At 46.7% G+C, this 27038-nt stretch overlaps 1 protein-coding gene across 2 annotated transcripts in view; it reads right to left on the bottom strand.

The window, feature by feature from the left end:
* The window catches only part of LOC100991167 (uncharacterized), a 225298-nt gene that overhangs the window by 111253 nt on the left and 87007 nt on the right, over window positions 1–27038 (bottom strand). The window contains exons 2-3 of one of the 2 annotated variants that reach the window (XM_055111168.2): window positions 10370–10502; window positions 9937–10106 (exon numbers count right to left, since the gene is read on the bottom strand). The exons of the other annotated variant lie outside the window; for it this stretch is intronic. The gene's annotated coding sequence lies outside the window, so the exon portion shown is untranslated. The remainder of the gene's footprint in view (window positions 1–9936; window positions 10107–10369; window positions 10503–27038) is intronic. 2 annotated transcript variants of the gene reach the window in all.

Genomic DNA, 27038 nt, shown 5'->3' with positions numbered 1-27038 from the left:
GAAGGACCCACCTCCAGGATGGCCTCACCCCATGTCTGGAGCCTCAGAACCCCTGAGCTCCCCCATCTCTCCAGGTGCCTTTTCCTCCTCCAGAGTTTCTCCTAACATGGCAGCCTCTGAGTTATCTGACTTCTTGCAGAGCGGAGGGAGGAGGTGGAAGCTCCCAGCCAGTTATGGGCCACACCTGGAGCTGTGCACAGGCAATTCCGTTGTGTTCTATGTAGTCATAGGATCTTCCCAAGTTCAAGACAGTGGAGAAACAACCCCTACCTTTTTTTTTTTTTTGAGACAGAGTTTCACTGTGTTGCCCAGACTGAAGTGCAGTGGTATGATCTCTGCTCATTGTAACTTCTGCCTCCTGGGCTCAAGCGATTCTCCTGCCTCAGCCTCCCAAGTAACTGAGATTACAAGCGCCTACCATCACACCCAGCTAATTTTTGTATTTTTAGTATATACAGGTTTTCACCATGTTGGCCAGGCTGGTTTCCATCTCCTGACCTCAGGTGATCCACCTGCCTCAGCCTCCCAAAGTGCTGGGATTACAGGCATGAGCCAGCGCTCTCGGCCCAGCCCCTACCTCTCGATGGGGGAGTGGCAAGGGCACCTTGCAGAAGAGCGTGTGTAATGGGAAATATCGCTGGGACCATCTTTGGAAAATACAATCTGCCATGCTGGGCTAAGCAGAAGCCTTTAGCAGATTCTGGAAAGCTTTGACTTTTTCAGTGAAAGGGTTCACATGTTGCTGGTACTGCCCCTGTTCCCCTTTCTTTCTTCCTTGAACAGGAATGTCATGGTCAGAGCAGCAGTAGCCATCTTGCAACCAAGAGAAAACAGTGAAGAGAAAAACAGACATGTCAGTCCTACTCCCTTGAACTGCTAAATCAACACCAGCAATCACCTGCCTTTGGGTTTCCTGTTGCATGAGAAAAATAAACCCACTTTTCCAAACAGAATTCCAACTGATACAAGCAGGAGTTCTGACATAAGACAGAATGGGTTTGAATCTCGGCCTTTCTGGGGATAGGAATCTTGGCTCTCTCTCCTTCAGTTTCTTCATCTGTAAAGTGCAGGCGACGATACCCACTATCTCATGAAGACCACATGGAAGACACATGTGAAAGTTCAGGACCCAGACTCTTTCCATCATGCTGTCCCCCCAGCTTAGCATGTGGCTTCCAGACCCAAAGTCCTCTCAGGATACAAGAGAGCTGCTAGAGTTCCAGACATCACATCTGCATTCCAGACACCTGGAAGGAGGAAGGAAGGAATGCTCCATCGAGATGAGTCAGCTCCCTTAAGGAATCTTCCTAGAAGTCCCTCTGACGCTTCTGCTTTCATTCATTGGCCAGAACTTAGCCATATGACCACACCTGCCTTCAAGAGAACCAGGAAGTACAGTCTTTTAGTTGGGCATATTATAGCCCTGAATTCATTAGGTTTTGTTACTAAGGAAAAGAAAAGAGATGTAGAGTGGGCAGCAGTCTCTGCCCCAACTCTGTGCATCTCCTCCGAGGCTGTTCTAGCACGCTAACTTCATCTTCCACTGGTTCCCATCCTGCAAGCTCCACTCCAGGCAGCCCTGTCCCCTGACTCCCCTGGCTACCATGCACTGAGTGGGCATCCTTTTCTTGTCCGGGCCCCAGGGTCCTCCTCTATAAAATGACTGGAGAGGCATTGTTGTGTCTAAGCCCCCATATCCGTCTGACAGCAGCAGTTCTCTGCTCTGTCTCTCTCAGCCCCACTGTCATCTCCACCTCTGAGACACATGCACAGAACTTTCTCAACTGCTCAGTTCCTACCTCAGAACAGCCAACACTGAAATACACCCACAGCCCATCCCCTCCCTGCTTTCTCATTGGAGACCAGCCCCACAAGAGAAGCCGAGACCGCCAGCTAGATGCTTGTATTCCCAGCCTCCCTGACAACTAGGAGTGGCCTCTTGTCCTAGGTCTGCTAAGTGAGACATCAGTGATGTCTTTCAGGGCAGGGAAGCTTCTGGGACAGTTCTTCGTCACTGAGGAAGGAGAGAGGAGCGTTGCCTGTCACTCCCTTCCTACTGTGCTATTGTTGGGTGAGGAGATGATGCTCAGAGCCAGGCTGACACATTGTGACTGTGTGGGAAAGGTCAGAAGAATCTTAGAGAGGCCAACCAAAGGCCCTAAAGTGGTTGGGCTCTCAGCAGTTTCCTTGTAAAGTTTTTGGATAAGTTAGGATCAGGGTCTCCTGCGTATGAGGATTAAATGATCCCGCTCAGTGTAATCTTCACGACATCCATGAAGTAGGTAACACTGTGACCCCACTTCACAGATGGAGAAACTGAGGCTCAGTAAGTAGGTAACACTGTGACCCCACTTCACAGATGGAGAAACTGAGGCTCAGTAAGTGCCTCACGCAGCCCATGAATAGAAGTGAGACCCAAGTTTGCCAAACACCCAAGCTTAATAGTCATTGAACAATTCTGCGAAATGGAGATTTAAAAACACAAATGCATGAAATGATAGGCCTGGCCCCCTGTCAATGTGCAGATTGTAGTTATTGTTGTTACTGACAGCACATGGCTTCCATGGCCAGGAGGAATGGCAGGTGGGAGGGTTGCATCCATTCTAAGCCTTCTGTGTTAGTCATTTCTGATGCTATCACAAAATACCTGAGAGTGGTGAATTTATAAAGAGCAAAATTGTATTTTTCAAAGCTCTGGAAGCTGGGAACCCAAAATCAAGGCACTAGCAGGTTCAGTTCTGGTGAGGGCTGCTCTGTTTCCAAGAGGGTGCCTTCTTGCTGCATCCTCTGGAGGGGATAAAGGCTGTGTCCTCACATGGTGGGAGGAAGAGAAGGGCAAAGGGACATATGCAATGAAGCCTCTTTCATAAGGTGATGTGGTTCGGATCTGTGTCCCCACCCAAATCTAATGCCGAATTGTAACCCTCAATGCTGAAGGTGGGGCCTGCTGGGAAGTGATTGGATCATGTGGGCAGTTTCTAATAGTTTAACACCATCCCCCTAGAGCTGTCTCATGACAGAGTTCTCAGATCTGGTTGTTTAACAGTGTGTGGCACCTTCCCTGTCTCTCTCCTCCTCCTGCTCCAGCCATGTAATGTCCCTGCTTCCCCTTCACCTTCCGCCATGTTTGAAACTTTCCTGAGGCCTCCTCGGAAGCCATCATGCTTCCTGTACAGCCTGTGGAACCATGAGCCAGTCCAACCTTTTTTGTAAATTATCCAGTCTCAGGTATTTCCTTATAGCAGTGGGAGAATGGACTAAAACATAAGGCATTAGTCCCATGCATGAGAGTGGAACCCTCAAGACCTAATCATCTCCTAAAGGCCCCACCTCTTAATACCATTACGTTGGCCATTAAGTTTCAACGTATGAATCTGGGGGACACATTCAGACCACAGCGTCTTCTAAGGTCAGATAACCATGTGGTTTTTATTAAAACTCACATTGCTTTGCATTTTTCCTTCCCTTCCCTACATCCTCTGCTATTATATCTACCCTAAAAGGTTCAGCCTGCTCCCCCTTTTATTTTTTTGAGATGGAGTTTCGCTCTTCTTGCCCAGGCTGCAGTACAATGGTGCGATCTCGGCTCCCCACAACCTCCACCTCCCAGGTTCAAGCGATTCTCCTGCCTCAGCCTCCCGAGCAGCTAGGATTATAGGCATGTGCCACCATGCCCGGCTAATTTTGTATTTTTAGTAGAGACGAGTTTTCTACATGTTGGTCAGGCTGGTCTTGAACTCCCAACCTCAGGTGATCCACCCACCTTGGCCACCCAAAGTGCTGGGATTACAGGTGTGAGCCACCATGGCGGGCCTACCCTGCTCCCCTACTAAGCTCATGCATGTCTCCTTGCCTTTGCCCATGCTTATTCCCTGTGCTGCCTGCAGTGCCCTTCCTGTTGGTTCTTTCTTTCTCTTTTTTTTTTTTAATATTAAAACTCCTATTCATCCTTCAATGCCTAGGTCAAATGGCACCCCTGTTCGTAGCTTTCCTTCGTGCCTCCTTATACTCCTGATAAAGGAATTATTGCTCCTACCACCACCCTAGAGGGCCTGGAAAGGGCCTAAAATGTAAGCACTTACAGATCAAAATGTGGTTACTATCAACTCCTAATTATCCATAGGTTGAGAACTGCTTTTCCGATTATAGAAGTGACAGGCCATTGCAAACCTGGGACCAACCACCTCCCCAAGCAGGCTCACGAGTTAAGCCAAAGAGGAACCCAGACACCTTGTGAGTTGATCTGCTTGACAAGAACCAGGGACCCAGAGCCCCACCCTTCTTGCCTCCTCCTCATCAGTCCTGCAGCCCAAGGCTATGGATTGGCCTCCTCCTGTCAATAAAAGCTTACTGTTGCCTTGGAGCTGAGATTCCAGGGGCAGGATAAACTTAAAAACCAGTTACCATACCCAAACATACACGGTCATCTGCTTATGTCAAAGATAGCATTTCAGTGATCAGTCAGTTGAATGCCTATGTGGGGAAAAAAACAAAGCTGAATTCCATCTCACGGCATACACAAAAATCAATTCCAGATAGCTTATAGATCCAAATATGAAATGAAAGGTAGGCTGGGCGTGGTGGCTCACGCCTATAATCCCAGCACTTCGGGAGGCCGAGGCGGGCAGATCACCTGAGGTCAGGAGTTCGAGACCAGCCTGAACAATATGGAGAAACCCTGTCTCTACTGAAAATACAAAATTAGCCAGGCATGATGGTGCATGCCTGTAATCTCAGCTACTCGGGAGGCTGAGGCAGGAGAATCTCTTGAACCTGGGAGGTGGAGGTTGCGGTGAGCCGAGCGCCATTGCACTGCAGCCTGGGCAACAAGAGGAAAACTGTCTCAAAAATTAATTAATTAATTAATTAAATAAAATGAAAGGTAAACAATAATGTTTTAGAAGAAACACAGAATAACATCTTCATGATCTCAGAGTAAGCTGAGATTTCTTTTTCTTTTTTTTTTTTGAGATGGAGTCTCACTCTGTCGCCCAGGCTGGAGTGCAGTGGCACGATCTCGGCTCACTGCAACCTCCGCGTTCCGGGCTCAAGCGATTCTCCTGCCTCAGTCTCCTGAGTAGCTGGGACTACAGGCATGTGCCATCATGCCCAGCTAACTTTTTTGTATTTTTAGTAGAGATGGTGGTTTCACCGTGTTAGCCAGGATGGTCTCCATCTCCCTCGTGATCCACCCGCCTCGACCTCCCAAAGTGCTGGGATTACAGGCGCGAGCCACTGCGCCTGGCCTTAGATTTCTTAAATAGGACAAAAAGGGTGCTAACTACAATATTAAAAACTAATAAAGTGGGATATATTAAAATTAAGTACTTTATCCAAAAACACCATTAAAAGAGTGTAGCAGCAGCCCACAGAAGAGGAGAATATATTCACAATATATACACCTGACAAAAGAGTAGTATCCAGAATATATAAAGAATGCCTATAAACCAATAAGAAAAAGAAACAATCCTATTTTTTAAATGGGCAAAAGACTTGAGCAGATACAAAAAAAGAGAGAATATTCAAATAGCAATAGGCATATGAAGGTACTCTATATTAGTCATCAGGAAAATGCAATTCTTTATTCTAAGGGAGATGAGAGCCACTGGGCTTTAGCACGGACAGACGTGTTGAAAAATGGACTAAATGGGGCTGTGTGAGTTTCCCGGAGCTGCTATAACAAATAACCACAATCTGCGTGGCTTCAAACAACTGAAATTTACTACTCACTGTTCCAGAGTCCAGCAGTTTAAAATCAAGGTGATTGGCTGGGCACAGTGGCTCAGGCCTGTAATCCCAGCACTTTGGGAGGCTGAGGCAGGCAGATCATTTGAGGTCAGGAGTTCAAGACCAGCCTCGCCAACATGATGAAATCCCATCTCTACCAAAAAATACAAAAATTAGCTGGGCATGGTGGCGAGCACCTGTAATTCCAAATACTCAGGAGGCTGAGGCACAAGTATCACTTGAACCTGGAAGGCAGAGGTTGCATTGAGCTGAGATCACACCCCTGCACTCCAGCCTGGGTGACAGAGTGAGACTCCATCTCAAAATAAATAAATAAATTAATTAAATAAATTAAATAAAATCAAAGTGATGGGCAGGCTCACTCCTCCAGGGGGCTCTGAGGGAGGATTTGCCCATCCTCTCTCCTGGCTTCTGGTGGTTCCCAGCCATTCCTGGTGCTCCTTGGCCTGTATGCACATCACTCACCTCAGCATCCATCTTCTCATGGCTTCCCCTCTGTGGGTCTTCTCCTCTTGTCCTCTGAGAAGGACACTTCTCATTGGATTGAGGGCCCACCTAGGTCATCCAGGAAGTTCTTGTCTCAAGATCCTTAACTCAATTACATCTGCAAAGGCCCTTTTTCCACATAAGGTTACGTTCCTAGGTTCGGGGTAAATGGATCTTTTGGAGACCACCATTCCACCCCCCTCAGGGGGCCAGGGTGGACAGGGGAGGATCACTTAAGAGGTGCATGACAGTGGTGGCCTGGACTGGACAGGAGGAAGCAGAGTCATGGGCAGGTTTGAGAGGTACCAGGAGGTGGAATCCAAGCACTTCACCAGTGTTGACATACACAGAATTGAGGAAGATGGAGAGGTTAAGGGTGTCTGTCAGACATTGGCTTAAGCAACTGGGTGGATCATGATTTTTTAAAAAATATTTATTTATCTAATTCTATACCACAAAGCTTACCTGTCTCCCCAAACCCAATTGCCCCAGTTCCTTGGGTTACCCCCGGGGCAAACCCAACTTCTTCAAACCAGGTCTGGTTCTCTACAGAACTCCAGGAAACACGAGAAGCCCTTCATGTGATTGCTAAGTAATTGCTTTTCAACTATAAAAGTAATTAAGAAATGGCACCAATTTCCCTAAGTGTATAATATAATTAAATCCACTGGCTTGGAAAATCATTTGTGATAAATTGAAACAGCAAAAGATCAAGCCACTGGGAATTAGGGAAACGTCTGACATGAGGACAGAGAGCTCTCTGGGGCCTTTTCCTGGAGGGGCCTTGGTGGGCGTGGAATGTGGCTGGGAAAGGCAGGGAGAGTGGAGGATGGGAAAACCAGATCCCCAGCTGGCTGGGCCTGGATAGGGAAGAGGCGGTGGGAAGCCACCTGCCAGGCCTTGGGCTGTGGGAGGGAGCTCAGGGCCCAGGCCAGGCGGGGTAGAAGTGTTGCCGGTGAGGGTCTTGACTGTAAGTTGCCCAGGTTCTTGGCGCTTTGAACAAAGAATTGGACAAAAGCCCAGCAAAGCAAAGAAAGAATGAAGCAACGAAAGAACCAAAGCAGGGATTTATTGAAAACAAAAGTACCCTCCACAGTGTGGGAGGGGCCCAACCAGCGGCTCAAGAGCCCAGATACAGAATCTTCTCCGATCCAAATACCCACTACAGGTTTCCTATTGGCCCCCTTATGTAAATGAAGTGGTGGCCCACAATCCGTGTGATTGGCTGCAGAAAACAACCAATCAGAGGCTGAAGTGAAGTTACAAAAGTCACACTCCTCTGCAAACACCTGATTGGCTGCAAAAAGCAACCAATCAAAGGTTAAGATGAAGTTACAAAGTTCCACTTCTATGCAAAGGAAGACTCCGCTCTCAATCAGTCTGATTGGTTGCGGACAGCCAATTTCCCATCTGCCTGGTGGAAAAGGGATTTGCAAAAGGAGTAGCCTCTGGTCCTTTTGTTACTTAGGCGTGGAAAGTTAGGGTTTTCTTTTGAGACGGAGTTTTGCTCTTGTCACCCAGGCTGGAGTGCAATGGCAGGACCTCGGCTCACTGCAACCTCCCACTCCTGGGTTCAAGCTATTCTCCTGCCTCAGCCTCCCAAGTAGCTGGGATTACAGGCACCCACCACCATGCCCAGCTAATTTTTGTATTTTTAGTAGAGACGGGGTTTCGCCATGTTGGCCAGGCTAGTCTGGAACTCCTGCCCTCAGGTGACCCACCCTCTTCGGCCTCCCAAAGTGCTGGGATTACAGGCGTGAGCCACCACGCCTGGCCCGGGTTTTTCTTTCAATTTAGTTCTAGGAAGTCGGCCTGAAACTACCTTAGGTTTCCTGCCTCCAGACCCTATTCTCCTGTCTCAGAAGCACTACCCCAGGAGGTCAAAGGCAGCCCAGACTCAGTCAAGAAGGCAGCTAAGGAAGCAGGATGGATGGTGGGGCACCAGGAATGAACAGAATTGGTTGAAATCAGGGTCAGTTTGGGCCGCGAAATTCCGGACAGTTCAGGCAAGCCATTCAAGACTAAGATTCGGCCAAAAGGTAGGGGTCAATAACCTCTTTTTATTTCTTTATTTAAAATTTTTTTTTGTTTTAGAGACTGGGTCTCACTCTGTGGTACAGGCTGGAGTGTAGTGGTGTGATCATGGCTCACTGCAGCCTCAGACTCCTGGGCTCAAGCAATCCTCCCGCCTCAGCCTCCCGAGTAGCTGGGACTACAGACATGCGCAACCACACCTGGCTAATTTTTAAAAAAATTTCCGGGTCTTGCTGTGTTGCTCTTTTTAAGTGGTTTAGCTGCTAACACAAAGTCTGTTGGCTTAAGGGAGCCAAGGGGTCCAACAGACAGATTTCCAATACACACTGAAACTAGCCCCCTTTTTTGGCTGGGTGTGGCAGAGATAGAACCTGAGTCAGGCACAGAGCGCTGTGTTCAAATCCCAACTCTCCCCCTTGTTATCTTGAGCAAGCTGCTTAACTTCTCTGAGCCTGTTTCCTTTCCCATAAAGTAGCAATCATAATTCCTAACAAGCGCATTTTAAGAGCGGAAGTACAGGGTGTGCTTTATAAACTGTAAAGGCCGATGCGTGCATCCCCTGGGATTTCTGAGAAGGCCTTTCCCTCCTCACTCCCTGACTCCTCCATCCAGCTAGGACGTCCCCTCTCTCAGATCCTCATTGTCACTTCTCTTTCCACTGGTGCTCTCCCCTAGACATAGGCTCCTGCTTTCTGAATCTCAGTTTCCTCAAACATAAAAAGAAGAAAATTAAACTCCCTCCCTCATGGAGGACTATGAGGATTTAAATACATGAATTAACACAGAGAATGAGGCTGGCACTGAGCTTTGTGGGCCCTCAGGAGTGCTTAGCTATTATTATTATTATTATTATTACTACTACTACTACTAACAGCTTAGAAAATAGTGAGCAAAAGAAGAAAGAAAAATCATCCCTGAAAACTTCCCCCTAGCAGTAACTATTATTAACAATTGGAGAACAACCTTCTTGGCTTTTAAATAAAATGCATGAAGTGAATTTTCAGGAACTCATCATATTGCGCAAACTGTTTGGAGACCTATTTTTGTCATATAACAATATACCGTGAGCAACTTGACATGTTATCATGCTATCTTGTGCATCATCGTTTCAGTGGCTTCCAAATCATCCACAGTATTAGCACACCACTGTTTAATGCAATAGTGATCCCATGGACCATTGCCTAAGCTGGTCTCCAAACCTCCTTTCCAAGCAATTCCCAGCCCACAGGGCCCCAATTCTGGCCCAGGCTTCCTCCTCTTCAGTTCTGCCTACAGATCTCCATCAAGGCAAAATCCAGTACCAAACACATCACTTATCCACTCAAACACCTTCTATGGCTCCCCAGTGCTTAACAGTTGAAATTGTATCTTCACTGCCTGGCAGCCAAAGCTCTTTACAAACAATTGCTCTAACCCTGCTTAGCTCCTACATCTTCCTTGTTATACTCCACATGCCACCTCAAGGACACTTCTCACTCTTGCTGTTCCCAGCACCTATAAGGAACTTCTTCCCCCATTCCTGTCTCAGTCCTACCCATCTTTCAAATCCCAACCCAAGTTCATTCTCTTCCTCTCAGTTGACCCATTGTACCACTTAGGATCACATTCAACTGGCAAGAAACAAGACCCAGTATCACAGTGACGTTAACACAATACGAGTTCACTCACCCTTGCATAGAAGATGATCAGAAATAGAAGATCTAGGGGCAGGTATGGTAGCTCTTCAGCCATCAGGGACTGAGTCTTTTTCTGGCTTTCCTGTCTTCCATTCCTGGGGTGTACATTCATCCTTGTGGTCTGATATGGTTGCTAGAGCTCCAGACATCATATCCACATTCCTGCTAGAAGGTTTTTGAGGAAAATGGGAGAAGAGTATATTCGCTCTCTTTCAGAAAGCTTCCCAGAAGTATTACACAAGACTTCTATGTACATCTCATTAGCCAGAAAGTGTTCACTTGGTCACCTTGCTGCAAAAGAGGCTGGGGAATGCAGTAACGTGCCCATTACTAAGGAAGAAGGGAGCGTGGACACGGGAGACATCCCAGCCCTCCACAATGAGCTAGAAAAGCTCCTTTTTCCAAGCATAATGTTGAGCTCTTACCCCAGGCAGCAGCAGTGTGTGCTGGAAGACACAGGCTTTGGAGTCAGACAGACCTGGGGTAGATCCTGGCTCAGTTACTGAATTCCAGCTAGATGATTTAGAAAAGTTGCTTAGACTCTCTGAATCTCTGCATCTAAAAAATAGAAAGGGCGGGGTGGGGGGAGCAGTTGTGAGAAGGTAATTGACTAGAATCTGTGTATAGAGAACCCAGGAGGGTGCCCAGTACAAGCCTGATGATCATGAACTGTCATCCCCATCAGCATTGTGTCATCTATATCCATGTATTCTATATTCTACAACACTGTGTGTTATTTAAATTCTTTCATTATAATAATCTTTTTATTTTATTTTATTTTAAAGACAAGATCTTGCTCTGTCACCCAGGCTGAATTGCAGTGGTGTGATCATGGTTCAGTGCAGCCTCAAACTTCTGGGCTCAAGTGATCCTCAAGACTTAGCCTCCTGAGTAGCTGAGGGAAGTCCAGGCACCTGGCATGTAGTCAGGGCTGTCAGTAATATTTGCTGCATTAAATGGAATCACATTGTCCTGACCCTTCTCCTGGGCTTGGTCTTACCCTGCCTTCGCCATTGGGATACTGTGCATAATGTGGTCTCAGCAGGTTTGGGATGGGGCCTGGAAACCTACATTTTTCATCTCTCCAGTATTGTAAATCTCTCTTTCAGAAGGCTTCCCAGGAGTATACACAAGACTTCTGTGTAGGCCGGACACAGTGGCTCATGCCTATAATCCCAGCACTTTGGGAGGCCAAGGCAGGGGGATCACTTGGGGTCGGGAGTTCGAGACTAGCCTGGCCAACATGGTGAAACCCTGTCTTTACTAAAAATACAAAATTAGCCAGGCATGTTGGGGCATGCCTGTAGTCCCAGCTACTTGGGAGGCTGAGGCATGAGAATCGCTTGAACCCGGGAGGTGGAGGCTACAGTGAGCTGAGATCGTGCCATTGCATTCCAGCCTACCAAGAACAAACAAACAAACAAACAAACAAAAAAACTTCTGTCTATCACTGTAGCCTCAACCTCCTGGGCTCAAGCAATCCTCCTACTTCAGCCTCTCAAATAGCTGGAACTACAGGCACGCACCACCATGTCCAGCTAATTTTTTTTTTTTTGTAGAGACAGGGTCTTGCCACATTGCTCAGGCTGGTCTTGAACACTTGAGCTCAAGTTATCCACCTGTTTTGGGTGCTAGGATTACAGGCATAAGTCACTAAGCCTAGTCCATTATCACTTTTTTTTTTTTTTTTTTTTTGAGACAGTCTCGCCGTGTTGCCCAGGCTCCAGTGCAGTGGCGTGATCTCGGCTCACTGCAATCTCTGCCTCTTGGGTTCAAGAGATTCTCCTGCCTCAGCTTCCCGAGTAGCTAGGATTAGGGGCACACACCACCACACCTGGCTAATTTTTGTATTTTTGGTAGAGATAAGGTTTCACTACATTGGCCAGGTTGATCTTGAATTCCTGACCTCAAGTGATCCACCCGCCTCAAAGTGTTAGGATTACACAGCCTCCCAAAGTGTTAGGATTACAGGCATGAGCCACTGTGCCCAGTCTCATTATCACTTCTTTACAAATGGAAGAAGCTGAGTTTCAAAGCTCCTTCTTCCTATGACTGTATAAGCTCTTAATACAGTGCTGAGCACACAACAAGTACTTGGTCAATGTTAGCCCTTATTCAATTGTTGTTATATTTGTTCTACATACTGTTGCTAACTAACAAATGAACCCTAAAATGTAGTGGCATTGCACAGCCATTTTATAACATTCATGATTCTCTGGGTCAGGAATTTGGGCAGAGACAGTTTGTCTTTGTTCCCCAACATCTGGCACACAGGAGACTCAATTTGTTGGGGATGACTCAGGGGTGGGAGCCATTCTGAGGTGTCTTCATTCCCATGCTGGCAATTGATGCTGCCTTTCAGCTGGGACCTCAGCTGGGCTCTTGGTTAGAACACGTGCTCTCTCCATGTGGGCTAGATTGGGCTTCCTGACAGCATGGCAGCTGGGTTCCAAGAGAGACTGAAGAGAGTAAGGTAGAAATGCACGGCATTTTATAATCTAATAAGCTTTTCTTGGAAGTTCCATAGTGTCACTTCTGCCATAGTCGCAAGCCTGCCCAGGTTCAAAGGGAGGGAATACAGGCACCCCCACCACTCAGTGGGAGGAGTGTCAAAGTCACGTTATAAGAAGAACATGTGGAATGGGAGATATTGTCACAGCCATCTTTAGAAAATATTATCTGTATAATAATAAGTGATAGTAGTTGTCATCATCACTGTCATGATCTGTGATCCCCCAGGCCACTACAACTCAGTTCTTTGGAGTCAGACAAATCTCAGATCTCTTACTTCCCAGCCGTGTGGTCGTGAATGAGACCCTTCTTGTCTCTTCCCCTAGGTTGTAAATTTAGAACATGGGAGTGAGACTTCTTCTCTTCCAGAACTATTATGAGTCTTAAAGAGAGAGAAAGTGTAGAAAGTTCCTAGGACCTGGTGCAGGCTCACTACGTGGGTTTTCTTCTCAGTCCTGCCTCCCAGGCCTGAGTTAGAGCCAGTCCTGCCCACAGACATTTTTGCAGCTCTGTGAGGCTTTTGGTCAGGGTCAGGGACAATGGGCGCCAGACCAACAATGTGTGTCCAGGCCACCTTTAAAGGGCTGTCATGGACTTTTTAAATTTCAGCTTTCTAGAGGATCGTCCTTTGAAGTTACCCGCAGTGGCCTGAATCTCTTTGGGAGTGCATTTCAACTTTCCCCTAAGAGTCCAGTGAGATATTTCGTTGGTGATAGGGCCGGAAAGATCCACAGGAGAGCCATGCAATATCTTTCTTCCCAAATTTCCCAGTCCTCGAAGGAAAGGCCATGTTTGGTTTGAAAACAGAGCTGCTTTATCACCAACCAGGGCCCTGGATGAAATCTTTCCCCCTAAAGCTGAATAAACAGCTCCAGGCTCAGCTCACACCCTGCTCTTAGCTCCTGAAACTCACTTATCTAGGTCCTGCCTACTCCCCGGCACCCCTACACATACCCCAGGCCTGCCCAGACACCTTCTTCTTTGAGGCATACCCTGAGCCCCAGAATGACCTCATAGTGCTGTGAGACCTGTGTTCAGCTCTGTCTCTTCCTTGTAGGAGGAAAAAGAGGCAGCTGGATTCAAGTCTTCTCCAACTCTGAGCCCCAGTCTCCTCCTCTGCAAAATGGGGATGATATTGCCTGCCTTGCCAAACTGTGCCAGGGCAGAATGATACTATTTTACTGGAATGTGCTGGCATAGAAGGTGCTCAGGGAACTCTGGCTCAGCTGAGGAGTGGGATCCAGAGTGAGGCTTGGACCCATGCCCACCAACATTACTACTTATGTGCTGGGTGATCTTGGGCAAGTTTTAACCTCTTTGAAGCTCAGTTTCTTCCACTTGTAAAGAAGTGATAATGGGCTGGGCGTGGTGGCTCACACCTTTAATCCCAGCACTTGGGGAGGTGGAAAGAGGCGGATTCCTTGAGCCCAAGAGTTCAAGACCAGCCTGAGCAACATGGCGAGACCCTGTCTCCACAAAAAAAAAAAAAAAAAAAAAAAAAAATTACAAAAATTAGCTGAACATGGTGGTGTGTGCCTGTAGTCCCAGCTATTTGAGAGGCTGAGGTGGGAGGATCACTTGAGCCCAGGAGGTTGAGGCTGCAGTGAGCCTTGATTGTTGCATTGCACTCCAGCGTGGGCAACAGAGCAAGACCCTATCTCAAAAAAAAAAAAAAAAAAAGATTGCTGAGGAAATTAATACAGCACTTCAGGACTGTGTCTGACACATGGTCACTCAATAAATGGTAGTCATTTAAAAATTATTACTATTATGATTAATTCAGTACATTCCTCTAGGGCAAGAACCAGGTCTTATGTTTATTCCAAACATTTCACATACACAGAATAAAGTTACTCAGTGTGTTTATAGAGAGAATCCTGTATATTTTTTAGTTTATTTATTTATGTATTTATTTTTGAGACAGGGTCTGGCTCTGTCGCCCAGGTTGGAGTGAAGTGGCATAATGTCAGCTCACTGCAACCTCTGCCTCCTGGGCTCAAGTGATCCTCCTACCTTAGCCTCCCAAGTAGCTGGGACCACAGTCATACACCACCATGCCTAGCTAATTTTTTTGTATTTTTTGTAGAGGCAGCATTTTTCCATGTTGCCCAGGCTGGTCTCAAACTCCTGGGCTCAAGCAATCTGCCTGCCTTGGCCTCCCCAAATACTGGGATTATAGGCATGAGCCACCGTGCCCAACCCATTTCTATTTTTTAAATTGATGTTTTGATTGAGATTATTGTGGATTCATGTGAAGTTGTAAGAAATAATACAGAAAGACTCCTTATGCACTTTGCTCACCCGTGTAACATTTTCAAAACCATAGCATAATATCACAATCAGGATATTGGCATTGATTTAATCTACCAATCTTATTCATACTTTCCCAATATTACTTGTATTAGTGTCTGTGTATTAAATTCTACACAATTTCATCAGGATAGATTTGTGTATTTACCACCACAGTCAAGATACTGAATAGATCTAACACAATCCCCCCCCACCCCCCACCCCATAGAAATCCCATTTATTTAAAGCTAGAGACCAGGCGTAGTGACTCATGCCTGTAATCCCAGCACGTTGGGAGGCTGAGGCAGGCAGATCACCTGAGGTCAGGAGTCCGAGACCAGCCTGGCCAACATGGTGAAACCCCATATCTACTGAAAATACAAAAATTAGCCAGGCGTGGTGGTGCACGCCTGTAGTCCCAGCAACTCTGGAGGCTAGGGCAGAAGAATTGCTTGAACCCGGGAGACAGAGGTTGCAGTGGGCTGAGATTTCGCCACTGCACTCAAGCCTGGGTGACAGAGCAATGCAAAAAGTAGAGTTTCCTCTTCAAAGGCTTTCCTCCCCATCTAATTAAGAATAAATAGTAACTTCTCTCAGAAGCAAAATTTATTCAAAGACCTGTGCTAACATTCTTAAATATCTGCTAGCCGTAATAAAGAAATCAATGTACTTTATGTTCTTGGCTCCCACAATTTAGCCTAAATATTTGCCCTGGCATGCTTATACTGGTCCAAGCAAGCATTAGGTCATAGCATGTTCCTCTTCCTCATTTGAAGGTGTTTTTACCTTTCTCAGCATTGCACAAAACAATCAGGACAAATACAGAATGTGAAGCCCGGTTCCAGCCAATGGAAACCGGACACAGCAGTAAGGTGGACACGTCAGGTTATAAATGACCCTGTCTCCTTTGTTCGGTGCACTCTCGTGGCAAAACTGCTGACGAGTGTACCCTTTCTACAGAAAGTAAAAAAAAGGAAAAAAAGGCCTTGCTGAGGAAATTAAACTTATGTTCAAGTGCTATTTCTTTATGGCACCGAGGAACAAGCATTTCTAACAGTAAGACTCTGTCTCAAAAAAAAAAAAAAAAAGACAAAAAAAATATTTAAAGCTAGAAATGCCCCTAGTTGGATTTTGTGAGTCAACAGATCATAAAGATTAAGAAAAGGCTCAACATCTGCTGATCTGGGTTCAAATCCCAGCTACACAACTCACAGCGTGTGAACCTGGCAGGGCCTCTAAGATCTCAGTTTCCTCATCTGTAAAATGGGGAAACAATAGCACCAGCATTCAACAAAGCATTCCATAAATGCAAGCTGTTAGCCCAGCATGGAGACCGATATTTTGGAAGTTGGTAATGAAGAAACTGAGGCCCCAGAGGCACAGACACTTGCCCAAGTTTGCACACGAAGCTGGGGACACAGCTGAGATGGGAGCCCAGACAGACGGGTTACAGCAAGATTCCTGACCAACCACGCAGGCGGGCCGTGCAGCCCAGCAGCCAAGAGAACAGGCTCTAGAGGCCACCTGCCTGGGTGAGTATCCCAAATATTAACTGAGACAAGCTACCTCAGTTTCCCCCATGGCTCAGTTGCCTCATCTGCAATGTGAGGATGACAATCAAGCTGTGGTATGGATTTGATGACATAATACAGGTCAAGTAATTAATTATCAGATGAAGAGCACAGTGTGTGGTTATTATTCATATTAAGCCAGTTTCTATAAGTACTTGCTTGTCTTCACTAATTTTTTTTTAAATTAAAATTATTGTAAGGGACCCTCTGGGCTAGGATGGCAAGGGGCAGACACGTCCAACAACGTGAGAATGTTATGGCAGAATCTGAGTATATTCCCTTAGAACCATAATAAACAATCAAACTAAAGGAGACCTCAGACAACCCATCTGGCCCAATCCTGTGTTTCCAGGCAAGCGCAGAGCCTGGTTCCTCCACACAGAATTTCCTTCTTTTTGTGGCTGGATTAACTCTTGAATACCAAAAACTTCTGATCCTGTACTTGGAGCCTGTTGTTAAAATGTCATTTCCAAACAAACATAGGTTACAATCTTTTCTTCTCTCTCTCTCTTTTTTTCCTTTCCCCAAGATCAAAGAAGGCATTTGGGCCTTTAAGATAACATTCATTTGGAAAGAGATGGTAATATATAAGATTAATGAAAATTAACATGATCCCTCTGAGTAGAAGAGAGCCTTTGTTCAATCGCTTGTCCTGCTGTTAATTACGCGTTAGGTGGTGATAAATGCTTTAAGTCAAACGATGCTGTGAAAACCATTTAAATGATTTTCACCTAATTAGGTTCCTTGCCCTGTTCTGAGCCAGGGATCCCTCCCCAGCGCACCCGCCTCCTTTTGATATGTAATGTACCAGGGGGAATCAGGGAACCCTGAGCTGGAGAAGGAACCTTTTCTGGCTTCTCTGGCTCTGACCAACACCGTGGGCCCACTGCTGCGATTTATTTTTTCTGAGCGGCTTTGCAGATCTGAGATCAAAAGAAAATTTATCAGTTTCTGTCTCCCTTCAGCCCATTCCAGCCAGACTTTGTGACAAGACCCTATCAGACTTAAAGTTGAGAAGGCCCCAGCACGGAGAACAGAGAGAGAGCGAGAGAAGGTCCCAGTGAACTGTCACTGTCAGATTCGGCAGCGGAAATTGCTGCGTGGCACCCAGCCGGCCTTTGAAGGGGGCTGGGGCTGGCAGCCGCTGGACCGGGGTGGGGGAGAGCTAGTTTGTGCAACTCAAAGAGCCGGGGGTCACAGATCCATTAAGGCCCCCCAACTCTGTCGCTCCCTCTGAAGTTGAAATACCATCTGCGCGCCTGAAAGAAACTGGTTAAAGGTGAACTGGGTACTCTGGAGGGGAGGGAAGGGGTGGAGGAGTGAGAAACAGGCAAACATCCCAGACAGCTCCCAGGTCCTCAACAGGAGGTGTCCTGGGCTGAGAACTCTGGCCACCACAGTGAAAGTTTGGGGAGCAAATGAACGCCTCCTCCTGGGAGGCTCCGGGATTGAAATTCAGCACGTTCTAACCTCGTGTCTTTCTTGCAGCGAAATGCGGACATCAGAAAATTCATTTGGAGGCAAATCAGCCACCACTATGGACTGGCCCTTAGTAGCCAGGTGGCACTGGATAAGGTGCTCAAGCTTCCTGGGCCTTGCTTTCCTCTCGGGAAACCTGTAAAGCGCTGCAGGCCCCACGGCTCCACACACCGATATGATTCCCAGATTCCGCGAGGAATCCCAGCCAACACCCCATGTCTGCATCACCTCAGTAGATTCCTGGTATCTTTCTGTTTCCAGCAGGCTGAAAAATCACAAGGGCAGCCTCTCTCGCTGTGTTTTAACCTCTCGCCATCCCCTTTGAAGCCCAAAGATACAAAAGGGAAAAGGAAACAAAAATTCCTACAATAGACACCCCTTCTGGCTTAAAAAAGAGCCAGTTCACTTGTGAAGTTGGGATCACCAGAGTTTCTTCTCTCCTTTTATCCCAAACAATTTGTCTGTTTACAATGGAGAGCTTTTCAGATCCCCCTGAAGTTGCAATGATTCGAACATTTTTGGAACGTGTCTGTTGATTTATGATCCCACGGACTGATTTTGAATTAATTCCTTTTTCTAAAGGACAGTTGGTTTCCCATTAAGGGGCAGACCCTGAATGCCATGCCTCTGCCCTCGTGCTAAATGAACTTTTTAGAGGTTCCAGATGATGCCTGGCATCGGACAGAGGCCAGCCAGCCAGAGAGGTCACTTAGCTGGGATGAGTTCCCCGGACCATCCCCCATGTCACTGTGGCAGGAAGCGGTGCCCTCTGGAGTGAGGCATTTCAGAAATGCCTTTGAGACCTCAGGCCAGGCCGAGCTGGCCTCTGGGGCCCTCAGCAGGAGCAAATCGGAGAAAGGTCAGTCCCAGCGCCCTCAAAGCCCCGAGGCCCCCGCTGCTGTGCCCCGCTTGCTTGACTCCACCCTCCGAGCCCCACAGGCTCCCTGCTTCACAGGGAAGCACTTGGCCTTCCCAGGAGCCCTTAATCATTCTTATTCCCCCACACTTTATAATATATACACAACATAAAACTTACCATTTTACCCTATTATTATTATTATTATTTTATTTATTTATTTTTTTGAGACGGAGTCTTGCTCTGTCACCCAGGCTGGAGTGAAGTGGCATGATCTCGGCTCACTGCAAGCTCCGCCTCCCGGGTTCACGCCATTCTCCTGCCTCGGCCTCCCGAGTAGCTGGGACTACAGGCGCCTGCCACCACGCCCGGCCAATTTTGTGTATTTTTAGTAGAGACGGGGTTTCACCGTGTTAGCCAGGATGGTCTCGATCTCCTGACCTTGTGATCCGCCTAGCTCGGCCTCCCAAAGTGCTGGGATTACAGGCGTGAGCCACTGCGCCCGGCCCATTTTTATTTTTATTTATAGAGATGGGGTACCATCTTGCCCAGGCTGGTCTCCAACTCCTAGGCTCAAATGATCCTCCCAGCTTAGCCTCCCAAAGTGCTGAGATTACAGGCATGAGCCACAAGCTTGGCCGATTTTACCCATTTTCAAATGTGCCACTCAGCGGCATTAAACACATTCACATGGTCTTGGAACCGTCACCACCATCCATCTCCAGGGCTTTTTCATCTTCCCAGACTGAAACTCTGTTCCCATTAAACACTAACATTCCCATCTTCACCCCACAAGCCCCTGGCACCCACCATTCTCCTTCCTGTTGCTGTGAATGGACTACTTTAAGTACCTCATACAGTATTTGTCCTGGCTTATTTTATTTACCATAATGTCCTCAAGGTTTAACCAGGTTGTAGGATGTGTTAGAATTTCATTCCTTTTCAAAGCTGAATACTCTTCTATCGCAGGTACAAACCACATTTGCTTATCCACTCAGCTGTCATGGACACTGGGTTGCATCCACCTTTTGGTGGAAATTAATGTTAGTGTGAAGAATGCTGCTATGAACAGGGTTGTACAAATATCTGTTTGAGTCCCTGTTTTCAATTCTTTTGGGGATACACCCAGAAGTGGAATTGCTGATCCTATGGTGATACGGTTTTGCTGTGTCTCCACCCAAATCTCATCTTGAATTGTACCTCCCATAATTCCCTCGTGTTGTGGGAGGGACCCAGTGGGGGAGAATTGAATCATGGGAGTGATTTCCCCCATACTGTTCTCATGGTAGTGAATAAGCCTCCTGAGATCTGATGGTTTCATAAGGGGAAACCCCTTTTACTTGGCTGTCATTCTCTTGTCTGCCGCCATGTGAGACATACCTTTTGCCTTCTGCCATGATTGTGAGGCCCCCCCAGCCATGTGGAACTGTGAGTCCATTACACCTCTTTCTTTTGTAAATTGTGCAGTCTCGGGTATGTCTTTATCAGCAGCATGAAAATGAACTAATACATATGGTAATTCTATGTTTAATTTTTTAAGGACCTGCCATTCTGTTTTCCACAGTGACTGCACAATTTTACATTCCCACAGCAATGTACCAGGGTTCCAGTTTCTCCACATCCTCACCAACACTTGCTTTCTGTTTTTTTGTTTTTTAATAATATCCATCCTAATGGGTGTGACATAATATCTCATTCTAATTTTAACTTGCATTTTCCTGATGAGCAGTGATGTCGAACATCTTTTCATGTACTTTGCCATTTGTATATCTTCTTTGGAGAAATGTCTATTCAAGTCTTTTGCCCCACGTTTTTTTTTTTTTTTGGTAGAGACAGGGTTTTTACTATGTTGCCCAATCTAGCAATTCTCCTGCCTCAGCCTGAGTATCTGAGACTACAGGCATCTGCCATCACACTCAGCTCATTTTTATATTTTTAGTAGAGACAGGGTTTCACCATGTTGGCCAGGCTGGTCATGAACTTCTGACCTCAAATGATCCCCTGCCTTGGCATCCCAAAGTGCTGGGCTTACAGGCATCAGCCACAGCTCCCAACCTAGATATTTTTCATTATGAAGACCTTTAACCTAAAGTATTTCACAATTATTCACCTGATATAAATTATTTCCATGTTTATATTAATTGAGAACATGTATGACAAAAACAGCGAGGTTTTAAAATAAGTGTGCCTCTATTTGGTACCTATAGCATCTACACTCCATCTACCACAGTGCTGGTTTATAGGGGAATGCTAAGACTCAGAATAATTATGCAGTCCCCTCACCCCCACTGGGATCCACAGGCCACAGATGGGGAACAACCACATATTTATCAAGGGGAAAATTAAGTCTCAACAGTGGAAAAGGAATTGCCCCGAGACTCTGGCAATAGTAAGTCCCGAAATACCAACTGCAAAACTCCTGCCCTACTGTCTCCATGAGATGGCTAGCTTTGTTGGACTCTTGTCCAGACGTGAGATTTGAAAAATTGGGTGAATGTGGCACAGACAAGCCTTGAGGCCCACCACTCATTTCTCCTTCCTGGGCACATCCTGGCCAGCGTTTCCCAGCCTCCTGTGCAGTTAGACTGGAGACCATAGCACTGAGTTATGGCCAAAGGAATATGGCAGAGGGGTGAAAGCCACTCAGCCGTGGTGGTCTTTAAAAAGCATCCTGGCTGATCCTCACTTTCCCTGCACCTTCCAAAGTGACCTTGGCAGCCATGTGTTTAGGACAATGATGACAATGATGTCCCAAGATGGAAGAAGCCTGGACCTCCAAGTCACCACTTGCAGGAGAGCACTGACGTGTGACACAAACGAGGAATATACTTTCGGTGTGTCAAGTCCCTGAGATGTCTGTTAATTTGTCACCTTGGCATGGCCTAGCCTCCCCTGACTAATGCAACTACTCCACAAATGAGTCACGTCTGCTAAGAAGGAGCCTCACCTGCCGGCAGGGTTCAGACTCCCAGCCCAGTGCTCTTTGCAGCACACAACCTCTTTCAGTGTTATCCAGTTTGTTCAACGGAATGTGGAGACAGGTGACACCTTCCCCTGTCCTCAAGCACCTCATAGTCTAATGGGGGAGGCTGACAAACAAAGGTTTGGGCAGAGGGACACAGGTGAACTGAAAGTCAGAGTTATGGCCACATGTGGGACAGGCAAGTTATAAGTGACAAACCAAAAGGAGAAAAAAACAGCCCAAATACTTGGGTTTTGGAGTCACACAAATCTGAGTTCAGTTCCTCCCTTGGCCACCTGAACAACTCACATCAGGTCCCAGGCCTCAGTTTCCTCATCTGTAAAACAGGAAAATAATAATTACCAATAATACATACATCCATCACTCTCTGTTTGCCGGAAGAGCTGAAGGAGATGTATAAAGCTCTGTAAGTTCTATAGTTCTGCATGCCACCTTTGTAATTTTATGTCTCAACTATCTCCCAGCTTAGAGTGCAGGAACCAGGCCAAGCGTTAAGGAGCAAGAGATGGATTTTCCCTGAGGAATGAAGAGAACAAACTGTGCTCCATTGGTTTCTTTTCTTTTTCTTTCTTTTCCTTTTCTTTCTTTCTTTTTTTTTTTTCTGAGACAGAGTCTCACTCTGTCACCCAGGCTGGAGTGCAATGGCGTGATCTCGGCTCACTGCAACTTCCTCCTCCTGGGTTAAAGCGATTCTCCTGCCGCAGCCTCCCGAGTAGCTGGATTACAGGCGCCTGCCACCACGCACAGCTAATTTTTGTATTTTTAGTAGAGAGAGGGTTTCACCATGTTGGCCAGGCTGGTCTCGAACTCCTGACCTTAGGTGATCCACCTACCTTGGCCTCCCAAAGTTCAAGGATTACAGGCGTGAGCCACTGTGCCCAGTCTCCATCAGTTTTTCAAAAGTAGATGTGGTGATCTCCATTTTATACATAAAGGAACTCTGGCTCAGAAAGGTCCACTCAGCCGAGTGACAGTTGATAAAGGAAAGAGCAGAGATTCAAACCTGACGCTCCTGCTTCCAGCTCAAGGCGTTTCTGCCAGTTGCCCATCTTCCAGGTAGGAGTGTCTGAAGCCCATATCCGAGGTGCTGATGGGGGCGATAGGATCTCTGTGCTTCCCACATATCCCCCTAGGTCCAGATCGGAGAAAGCTCTTGGAAATGCTGGTCCCAGCTCCCTTTGGCTTCATCTCACTCCCTGCACTCCAGCACATCTGCCTCCCTGCTCTTCCTCCAATATTCCAGGTACACGCCCACCTCAGGGTCTTTGCACTTGCTGAGTCCCTGCCTGGAATGTTCTTCCGCCAGATAACCTCTGGGCTCACCCTCTCACTTCATTCCTAGCTCTGCACAAATGTCACCTTCCAGAGAGGGGACTTCCCCGTCTAAAAGAGCACCCCTTGTTCTCTGGCCCTCACTGCTTTGTTTCTCTTCGTAGCACTTACTACTGTCTCTTACATGGGAGTCATTGTGGGTTTGGTTTACTTTCTTCTTCCCTTTCCTGCCATTTCAAATAATGGAGTAGAGAATCGTGGTCTTAGATACACTGTTTCCCTAATATCTAAACCAATGCCTGTCATGTGGCAGATATGCAGTAAACATTTTCTGAGTGAATGAATAGATGAAATAAAGAATGAGTGAACAACTGAGAAAGGATCTCGTTAGACACGTTCCGAGTTGCCGTCCCTGGCTCTAGCTGGCCTCTGTTTGAAAGAAAACCAGCTTGGGAGGCCGAGGCGGGCGGATCACGAAGTCAGGAGATCGAGACCATCCTGGCTAACACGGTGAAACCCCGTCTCTGCTAAAAACACAAAAAATTAGCCGGGCGTGGTGGCGGGCGCCAGTAGTCCCAGCTACCCGGGAGGCTGAGGCAGGAGAATGGCGTGAACCCGGGAGGCGGAGCTTGCAGTGAGCCAAGATGGCGCCACTGCACTCCAGCCTGGGCAACAGAGCCAGACTCCATCTCAAAAAAGAAAAGAAAAGAAAAGAAAACCAGCAACTCATCCTCTCTCTGTGTCGTGAATGCACTGGGCCTCCTGGCAGACTCCACCCCATTGCCTCTGGCTGGTGGTTCCTGGCTACATCTGATGTCTCACTCCAACTAAGCTGCTTAATTCTCATCTCTTATTGCATAAAATTAATTCCCCAAAGTGCCAAGAAGTCCCCCGTGTTGAAGAAACTAGACGGGCATTTTGTTTGGACTTAAGCGCACTAGAAGCATTATTTTACATTATCTGCAGCTTGAAAGGAGAAAAACTAGATTCAGGGATCCAAGATTTTCTGAGAGGAGCTTAAACCATGCATATAGCAATTGATTCAAGGCTGGTGAGTCTGGTTACAATATAAATGAACAAGCTACATCTGCTATGAAAAAATCTAGGCCAGGTGTGGTGGCTGATGCCTGTAATCCCAGCACTTTGGGAGGCCAAGGCAGGTGGATCTCCTGAAGTCAGGAGTTCGAGACCAGCCTGGCCAACATGGTGAAACCTCGTCTCTACTAAAAATACAAAAATTAGGAGGGTATGGTGGTGTGTGCCTGTAATCTCAGCTATTCAGGAGGCTGAGGCATGAAAATCGCTTCAACCAACCCAGGAGACGGAAGTTGCAGTGAGCCAAGATCGTGCCACTGCACTCCAGCCTGGGCAACAAGAGCAAGACTCTGTTAATAATAATAATAATAATAATAATAATAATAATAGATGAAAGAAAAAGAAAGAAAAAGAAAAAATCTCACAGCTTAAAGTGCAAATAGAATATTTGATAGCTTAATGTGCAATGATGTACACATGCTTTGAGACTGATGGTGACATTCTGGAGAGATTTAGCAAGAATTCGCCATTTATCAATGAATGAGAATCCAAAAAGAACTGAGAGTTACTGTTTCTCCAAGAAGTTTTTGCTCCATCTCAGAAAACATGGACAAAAGGCTTTCTATAAAATTAAGTGTAAACCGACCTTTTCCCCTCCTAAGGAAAATCTCTGTTTTCTGGGCTCCTGCAGCTGTGGAATGTAAATAGCCTCACCTCACCAGCAAGACACTTTGAAACTGTCAAGTACTCATCATCATCAAATTCTTCTGTCCCAGGTTTATCCAATTAAGTTGTGATCTCGTTCCTTTTCACTTTTTTTTTTTTTTTTTTTTTTTGAGACGGAGTCTCACACTCTCGCCCAGGCTGAAGTGCGGTGGCGCCATCTCGGCTCACTGCAAGCTCCGCCTCCCAGGTTCACGCCATTCTCCTGCCTCAGCCTCCAGAGTAGCTGGGACTACAGGCGCCCACCACCGCGCCCAGCTAATATTTTTGTATTTTTAGTAGAGACTGGATTTCACCGTGTTAGCCAGGATGGTCTCGATCTCCTGACCTTGTGATCCGCCTGCCTCAGTCTCCCAAAGTGCTGGGATTACAGGCGTGAGCCACCGCGCCCGGCCCGTTCCTTTTCGCTTTAACCAAAGTTGAATCAAAGGGTTGGTTCTCCATTTCTATTTCTGTCTTTGAGAAGATCATGTCCACGAATGCTGTCAAGTAGGAAGTTAATTCTTAAACAAACCCAAGGGACAAGACTGTTAACAATGGCATATTGATACAAAATTATTCTGGTAATCCCAATCTCCTACATTTTTACAGGACTTGAACAATGGCAAAGAGCTCTTTTCCATTCCTGCATTTAACCCACACACTGAGAGAGGTAAGCCAGAGAGGTGAGAGCTCTGCTCATTTTGCAATTTTTTATTTTTATTTTTTGAGACAGAGTCTCACTCTGTTCCCCAGGCTGGAGTGCAGTGGCACCATCACAGCTCACCGTACCCTCGACTTTTTGGGCTCAGGTGATCCTCCCACCTCAGCCTCCTGAGTAGTTGGGACTACAGGTGTATACCACCATGCCAACTAATTTTTTGTATTTTTTTGTACAGACAAGGTTTTGCCATGTTGCCCAGGCTGGTTTCAAAATCCTGGACTCAAGCAATCCTCCCTCCTTGGCCTCCCAAAGTGCTGGGATTACAGGCATGAGCCACTGCGCCTGGGCCATTTTGCAATTATTAATCCAATTTTACTGCTATTTACTGAGCACCTACGACATACCAGGTCCCTGCCTCAAGGAGCCACAGTCAAGAGATACATAAACAGACAATGAGGTTGTGGTATGATAGAGAAAAGCCACCATTTGCTGAGCACTTGCATGTCGGGGGCACCATTCCAAGTGCTGCACATGTGTCATTCATTTAGTCCTCATGACAAATTCACAAGCTACGTCCTATTAGGACCATCTCCATCTGGCATCTGAGGACAGTAAAGTCACTTGAAGTCACTAGTTAAATTCTGGAAGTCCATTCTAGAGTCCACACTCTCACTTACTCTAGTGATGGTTCTGACGAAGAAAGCACTGCATGGCCTCTGAGAAGGCAGCTACCCCAAGCTCAGTGGGGAAGGGGCATCCAGGAAGGCTTCCTGAAGGTGGGAGTCCTAAGATGAATTGTGTGGATGGAGTAGGAATCAGCAAGGGAAGGAAGATGCTCTGGGCTGAGGAAATAGTATATGCAATGACAGGGAGGGAAGACACTTACCATGGCCACCCCCTTCTAGTGTGACCCCTGATGCTCAGAGGGAGGTGATGGAATGAGACATGTTCCTGGGCCCATATACCTAGGTCCACCTTGGGCCAGTGACTTCATATTCCTGGACCTCAGTGTCCTCATCAGTTGAATGGGGTAGCTGGTATACCTACGGTATTAGTCAGGGTTCTGTAGAGGAACAGGATGAATAGGATAGCTGTATATAAAAAAGGGAGTTTATTAAGGGGTATTGACTCACACGATCACAAGGTGAAGTCTCACAATAGGCTGTCTGCAAACTGAGGAGCAAGGAAACCAGTCCAAGTCTCAAAACCTCAAAGGTAGGGAAGCTGACAGTGCAACCTCCACCCTGTGATGGAAGGCCTGAGAGCCCCTGGCAAACCACTGGTGTAGGTCCAAGAGTCCAAAAGCTGAAGAACTTGGAGTCCGATGTTGGAGGGCAGGAAGCATGCAGCATGGGAGAAAGATGGAGGCCAGAAGACTCAGCAAGTCAGTGCTTCCATGTTACTCTGCCTGCTTTTATCCTAGCTGCACTGGCAGCTGATCAGATGGTGCCCACCCAGATTGAGGGTGGGTCTGCCTCTCCCCAGTCCACTGATTCAAATATTAATCTCCTTTGGTAACACCCTCACAGACACACCCAGGAACAATACTTTGCATCTTTCAATCCAATCAAGTTGACTCTCAATAGCAACCGTCGTACCTACTTCATAAGAATACTATGGGATCAGAAGATAAAACATAGTAAAAACAATTTTTAAACTCTACCTAAGAGGTTTTTGCAAATGAAAGGATGCTTGTTACCATCTACAGATTTCCACTTTTTGATGCTTTCCC

This window comes from Pan paniscus, chromosome 3 (assembly GCF_029289425.2).
Source record: "Pan paniscus chromosome 3, NHGRI_mPanPan1-v2.0_pri, whole genome shotgun sequence".
Lineage (NCBI taxonomy): Eukaryota > Metazoa > Chordata > Mammalia > Primates > Hominidae > Pan > Pan paniscus.
The sequence above is the reverse complement of the archived record's forward strand: the minus strand, read 5'-3'. Positions and strand labels throughout refer to the sequence as shown.